Here is an 8105-nt window from a genome sequence, read left to right as displayed (position 1 = left end):
ACCCCTAATAGGCAACGCTTGTGGAACCGCTGGAATTTCGTTTTGCGGCTGTTAAAAACAGCCACAAATCCCTAAAAAACCGCCGCTATTCGGTGTATCTCTTGTAGTTTTCATAGAAGTTTTTTCGGATTACATTATCTTTCGGGTGGGTCTCTCTCATGTGTTGAAGCAGTTGATCGATAGATCGCTAAGAAATATTTCCTTCAGATTTAATTGTCATTAATCTAACAGCAAATGAAAGTTTAGTGTGATTTTTTTAATTAAAATTGTTTAATTTGTATTATAAAATAGAAATCTAAATTTAGTTTTAAAAAGGCTAACATATACCATGTAAGTTAATTTTGAAAAGACGAAAAATTTCTTTTAGAATTATGGTTGTTTAATTGTACTAGACATTCGAAATTTGAGTTTGATTATAAAGAGTTTAAAATACAAGTTTGGTGAATTTCATTTCAAAAGTAGTAGATACCGGCAGTTCCGAGAAATACTACTGTTTTCTAAATGTATTCTGGTTGTAGAGGTATAAAACCAGATAACCTGATACTTAATATATTTGAACTACTATATATGCTACTTTAATGTGTAACACAAGTTATAAATAGAACAATACACAATAATATATATCAAATTGAATTTTATTACGTATTTGCTACAACACAAGATGACATGAGTTTCTATAAGATTAATTTTATTATATTCAAGCTTGTATAATAATGTAACATATTAAAAATTACACAAGAAAGTAACATTATATTATTATACCAATGCATGAGATACTTCAAACAAACGATAATATAAAAAACTACAAACACAATACTCCCAAGCCTTGTACTATCATACCTAATATATACTTTTTGACTTTTTCTTAAATGGAATCTCATGAAGGTGCTTATAGCTGTATTTATAGATGAAAATGCAACTCAAATATTGGCACGTGTCATGTTGCTCAATTGAAAAGAATTTCATATAATTTTTTACTAACATTTACAAACTTTAATATTAAATTCTTAAGCATAAAGAATTAACTTTAGACATCTTTATCTAAGTTTTCACTCATCTAATATTCTACATGGGCCAATCCGGCCCATATTTTCGAGTAAAAGAAAATTATTAAAAAATAACATAGTCGTATACATGCAGAGACATATAACTACACGCATCATATGGCCACGCTGCGGAGAACAACGGTTTCAATAGTAAGACCAGGACCAAATCCAAAAAGCACACCCCAATCAAGTCCTTCTCCGGTGGTTTTAAGTCCTCTTTCAAGGGACTTCTTCCTCATCAAATCCATAATGAAGAATACACATGCACTTGACATGTTACCATAATTGCTAAGCACATCTCTAGTAGCTTTCATCTTCTCTGGCTTCAAATTCACCTTCTGCTCAACTTGGTCCAGAATTGCACGTCCACCAGGGTGTGCAATCCAAAATATTGAGTTATAATCAGATATACCCAACGGATCAAAAGCTTTACTGAGTGCTTCGTTGATGTTCTGCGAAATAATATCAGGAACACTCTTGTTAAGATAAAATGTAAGCCCAACTTCACGAAGGAGACCACCAATGGCTCCATGGCTGCCAGGGACAAGTTTTTGATCGGTCGAAACAAGCTCAAAGATAGGCTTCTCAACCTCTGGCACAGGATCAGAACCAATGATAATCGCAGCAGCTCCATCTGCAAATAATGCTTGCCCTACAAGACTATCCATGTCTGTGTCACTAGGACCACGGAAAGTGACTGCAGTATTCTCGGAACAAACGATAAGCACACAGGCATCCTTGTTGTTTTATGTAACACCCTACCATACAAAGTCTTATGCTTAAGTCATAATTCAGAGATGGCAAGGTATTACGACCTCTAAAACAAAAATTTAGTACGTATAGTAGTATGAATAATTGATTATAACTAGGAGCCTTTGAAGAAAAAGGGGTAAACAAAAACCGTAACTCGAAAACGCAACACTCCGAATGATAACGTAACGAGCAAAGGATAAGCTAGCGCAAGATCATATATATAAAGAGTGTCAAAAACGGGAATATCAAGACTCAAGATCCGGCTGCGAAGATAACCGGTCCGAGCATAATAATATATACATATAATAAAATAAGGAAACCCCAAAGGAAACCCAAAGGGACACAAATACATACAACCTATTCTCCAAAATCCCCTCTAGAAGGAGTCATCACAGTTTGTATTATTTAATGGAGATAAAAGTATCTAAACAAGATATATAACCCAAAACAGAGTCCCGAGAACAAAGGATCTTCGCTAATCCAGAAGTCTCCAGCATGCCTCAACGAGAAGCCTCGCGTCCTGCATCTGAAAACCACAAAATCCGCATGGGTGAGAACCAGAGGTCCCCAGCACGGTAACAGCTTCCACATATATAATACATAATAATAGAGGAAAGCCGAAGGCAATCCTAGAACTTCCTCCAGATAATATCAAAGCTTATAAACAAGCTAAACCGTAAGTGGCAACTGACTAAAGATTCTTCAGTCTAACTAATACTTCCCTTTCCAATTCCTTCAGACCTCCCAACCACCAGCAGGAGTATAATATAGCAAACACAGTTATATCAGACAAGAGATTTACAAATAGGAACAGATAAGGCATTTAGGCAATTAGCAAGTAATATGCAGTCAAATAGGCAATCTCAAACAATTCATGTAGTATGCTTATGATGCATGCCTGTCCCTAGTGGCTGATGATATCATCTGTCGGTTATAGAGCCAACCCGACAAGTCCTGGTAGCTAACCATTGGACTGTCCCTCTGTCGTGCATCCCCAACTCGAGTTATACTCATCATAAACTTGATCATAATCATGATCTATATCCATCACCCTCACTGGTGAATATTTATCCATCACCATCACTGGTGAATATTTATGGGGGCGAGCTCATCCGGGCCTTTCACAGTGCCCGGCCACACTTACGACATTGGGTTAACAGAGCTTCGAGTCTCAACCTGGAGCACATGGTGGCTAGCCATTGCTACTACCCAGGGAAACCCTCATCTCCAATGGTGGAAGTGCCAACATTCACAATTCATTCAACAGCATATATGCATTTATACTTAGCCATAAACATGGCTCCGCCGCCACACGGCATAATCCAGCCATCCGGCTCACGGTTAAATCCATAACCAGCCAATTCATTAACAATTATGGCCATTCGGCCCATGGCATAACAAGCACTTCCACCGCCATCCTCCACATCTCACATAATCATCTTTGATCCTCATGGATCATTCATTTTTCCCTTGCTTCACTCGCAAGTTACCACATTCACTAGCCCTTTTCCTCATGCTAGGCATATCATAATGATTTAAGACATAAGTGGTGAGATTGGAGGCTTAGAAGTATGAAGTTTGGCTTTTAAAACTCAAAAATCAACTTTGGGATGAAAACAGGGCCACGCGTACGCGCACTCCACGCGCACGCGTGGATGATGCTTTCTCGAAGAACGGCGCATACGCGCCAAGTGCGCCTACGCGCCAAGTGCGCCTACGCGCGAGGGGTCATTCTGCTAAAAATTTTCTAAGTTAAAAGCTGCAGAATTCACAGATTCAACCCCCAATCTTCCGACGGTCATAACTCTCTCATTTTAAATCATTTTTCACCCGTTCTTCGAACGGCATGGACATCCCGGATCTAATTTCATTTCTAAACAGAATTGGCAAAAATCAAAGATCCGTAGTCCAAGTTATTTCCCGTCAAAGTATGCCCAAAAACCATATTTTCATTCAAAACCACAAAGTGCCATTTTCAAAACAAGCCACTTTCAACTCTTTTCAAAATCAATTAAAACATGCCAATTTCATCCCTTTTCTTTGAAATCAATCAAAGTGTACCAAATTCAACAACAATCCATCCTCAACTCACGCATTGACATTTTACCAAAATTCTCAAAACTACCTCCAACCATTTTAACACTTCTCAATCAAAAGGCCAAAGGATAAACACAATATTATGTCATACATCCTTCTCATCCCAATTTCTAACAATATCAATTTCCAATCAACCATCATTATACATAATCATCATACTCACCAACAATATGGCACCACCCATCAATTCAACCTCAATCATTCATCAAGCATATATCACAACATGCATTTTCTCACATATCACACAATCAAGGCATCAATATTCATAATCACACATATAATCACATCATATATCTCAACCATTCCACAACATCATCAATTCAATGCCTATCTTAGGGCCTCTAGTCTAAGTATTTCCTACCACATTACATATTAGATACGGGAAACCGAAACCATACCTTAGCCGATTTCCCAAGCTCAACCGGAGCACTTCCAAACCACTTGTCCACAAGCTCTCAAGGTATCAACACCTCCAAGAACAGATTTTATCACACAAAACCCTCTTCCAAGCTTTCCAAAATCACCAATCAAGCTCCAATATTCACATATACACAACCTAAGCCACAATCATCATACCTATACACAACATCTCAATGCCCAAACCTCATAGAACAACAAATTACACTAGGGTTAAGAATCTTACCACACCCAAGGTCCAAAGAGACAATATTAACCTTCTCCTTCAAGAGAGTTGGGTCCTATAACATCAAAGAACCCAAAATCTCAACATTTTTACTCATGAAACTCGAAATCAAGGGCTGGAATTTCGAACAGTAAAACGTGGCTTACCTCAAGATTAATTGTATGGGTTTTGTAGAGCTCTCCGCGGTGAACGCGTGGCCGCAAACGGAGCGGCAATCGGAGCTCTAGATCAAAAGTTATGGTGGTTTGAAGATCAAGTGAGAGATAGAACTTGAGAGAGTGTTCTTCCCTCCATGGCCTCCATTTCAGCGTGTTTAGTGTCTCAAATGAGGAGAGAGAGTGCTGAAAACTAGGGTTTTGGTTTAGTTTAGTTGGGCCAAGGGCCCACTTTGGGTCCGGTTGGCCCGGTTTGGCCCGTTCGGTCCAATCTTGGTCCGATTTCTATAAAATTGGTACCGAAATTCTCGTCTCAATTTCCTCTATCATATTAAGCCATAAAAATAACATTTTTGGCTTTCTAGAATAAATTCTCATTTATGGGTTAATTAGCCGTTAATTAACCGGATCTTACATTTTCAGCCAAGTCCTTAGCCAAGCGAAGGACAGTTCCGCCAGCGAAGCAACCTTGGTGGTACATCATGTACCTCTTGACGCATGGGTTGAGCCCTAAGAGTACGATGAGTTCGTAATCAACGCCAGGCAACGCAACGCCGCTGGTGGTACAGAAGATCAAATGCGTGATCTTAGACATTGGCTGGCCCCATTCCTTGATGGCCTTGGTTGCAGCCTCTTTTCCAACCCTTGGTACCTCCCTGATCATCATGTCTTCCCTTGCATCCAACGACGATGCCTTGTATGCACACATGTTGGGGTTCTCTTTTAATATTTCTTCTGTTAAGTACATATGTCGGTTCTTGATCATTGTCCTCTCACCTAAAATGATATATAATTCACATCCATCAATACTCTTTTTCAAGTTTAAAACATCATTCACTTATATATAAAAAAAAATGGGTTTTTACATTTTAAATTCCGATCATTTTGCATATCAAACCTTTCAAGTTATTCATGTAGTGATTTAATTTAAACTTTCAGGTTTGATTTAAATAGTTTATCCAAATTTAATTATGGATATAATGTATTAAATCTAGTTATATATGAGTAAATAAATAAGTATGTGAAAGATCAAGAAAGTATATATGACAAGAATAAATTTGTGTATGTTTAGGAACATAGGGAAATAGTAACTTGTTAAGTAGTTATTGTTGTTATTATGAGTTGGATATATATCATATTATGGTACACGGTATAATATGTTAATTGTTATGTATCAATAATTAATATCAAAGTAAAATGATGAATTTTAGGTTGATAAATAGTAAATTAAACAACATTAAAATATTTGATAACAATACTTACAAATACGTTGGAATTTTTTCTTTAAGTCGGTCATGTGTTCGCTATTGGTTACTCTGAAATAATAATCTGCATATGTACTCTGATTAACACAATTTGGTGGATTCGCTGTACCAATCGCCAACACGGTTGCTGGGCCTTCTGCCCTTTGTTGAACCTTGCGGATGTCATTCACAGCCACCATGTTTTCTTAGCTAAGTTCTTTGGGATAGCTATAAGCTCAGATATGTTCTTTGGAAAAACAAATGTATTTTGATTTGATGAAGACTTAGGCAGGGGGTGGGGGATATTTATATGCTTGAGAGTAGGGGCATATGTGGAATTAAATGGATATAGAAAACGTGCTCATCAACTCAAAAGTGTCGTGATAGTGACAACGATTATTATTTATTTAGTTAACTTCAAAAATGATGTTCTCAAAGAATAACTTCGAAAACGATGTTCTCTGACTTTGAAAGGATAAACCCGCTGCAATTCTGGACCAATAATTTGGAGGCTCGGGGAGGAAATTTCTATTAGGGGACATCACTCTCTTATTCAGTGATTTATTGGAGAAATTTTTTATTGCCTTCTATTTTTTATATTTTAATTTTATTTGTATATTATTTATGCTTTCAATTATCTATTATTTATTATCTGTTATCTATTTTTATTATATATAATATAAATGTAAACATATTTAGTGTATAATCTTTTATTCTTAAAATATCTTTAGTATATAAATTTATTAAAAGAAATTTGTACTTTCTAAATTTTATTTCTAAGTTTTATTTTCTAAGATATCTTTTATTATATATAATGTATATAAAATAATATTTTGTTAATTCTAAAACTAAAATATAAGACCCCTTAAAATTTAGAGAGTGTAAAATACTTAATTACCATCTAGGCTAATATATATCATATTTATTATTAGAAAGCCACTCAGATAAAGACGCTTAAAACATCTTTTTTTAAAGATATTTTTAAGTAATTAAAATTCAATACATATAATTTATTAAATCAAGTTATTTTTATCAAAATTAGATCAGATATTTTGATTTGGCCAAAAAATCGGTAAACTATACTTTGAATCGGTCTAAATTAATATTTTTTTATAAAAATAACTACAATAACCCTATTTATAAAAAATGACTAAAATACTCTTAATATTATTATTATTATTATTATCATCATCATCATCATCATCATCATCATCATCATCATCATCATCATCATCATCATCATCATCATCATCATCATCATCATCATTATTATTATTATTATTATTTTAAAAATCTAAATTCTAATCATTTTCTTTTCTTTATGCCGTTATAAGGTTAGATTTAGGGTTTTAAAAATTAATATATTTACATATATAATAAGAATATTTTAGTCGTTTTCTATAATAGGATTATTGTAGTCATTTTTTAAAATAAAAAAATATTAATTTAGGTCGGTTCAAGGTTTAGCTTATCGATTTTTTGGACAAATCAATTTGTCTAATCTAAATTTGAGAAAAATAATACAGTTTAATAGATTATATGTATTAAATTTTAATTATTAAAAAATATTTTTAAAAAAAGATATTTTAAGTATCTTTGTCTGACTTCCTTATTGTTATTCTATATATTTAATGAATAACACATTAATTAATACACTAATGATTACATATGTTACATTAATTAATATTTAGGTATTTTCTCGAATATTAATTTTTATCAATTATTTAGCGAATCGAAAATGTTTACGATATACTTATACGGGTTTATTTCTTTATATATTTATAGTACCTATTCACAAAACTATATTATTATTTTTTTTCGATCTAAAAATAAATGACCATTTGTATTCATAAAAGATGAAAACGCTGACATATATACCCACACTAAATCAAAACTAAACTTGTATCCACGCAAAATACTTTCCGTGTAATAAAAGTACTCTGTTTTTATAAGTGATGTTATCACTTTTATATAAATTTCATTATTAAAATTAAACATGATGTAGTTGGACTGGGTGTGTGAGGAGTTTGGTGAAGGACAGTGGAGTCTACCACCATATATGAGTCTGCTGGTCTTATTTAATTGACTATATTAGATGAGTTTAGTAGATGAATTTACTAAGATGGCGGCAACCATATTTGATTAAGATATATAGCATGTCAATGCA

The 8105-nt window shown here is 34.2% G+C and overlaps 1 pseudogene; it reads right to left on the bottom strand.

Annotated features, from left to right (window-relative positions):
* Positions 1 to 814: 814 nt before the first annotated feature.
* Positions 815 to 6200, bottom strand: LOC112741553 (stilbene synthase 3-like; annotated as a pseudogene).
* Between the last annotated feature and the right edge of the window lie 1905 nt (positions 6201 to 8105).

This window comes from Arachis hypogaea, chromosome 14, assembly GCF_003086295.3.
Source record: "Arachis hypogaea cultivar Tifrunner chromosome 14, arahy.Tifrunner.gnm2.J5K5, whole genome shotgun sequence".
In the NCBI taxonomy this organism is placed as follows: Eukaryota; Viridiplantae; Streptophyta; class Magnoliopsida; order Fabales; family Fabaceae; genus Arachis; species Arachis hypogaea.
The sequence above is the reverse complement of the archived record's forward strand: the minus strand, read 5'-3'. Positions and strand labels throughout refer to the sequence as shown.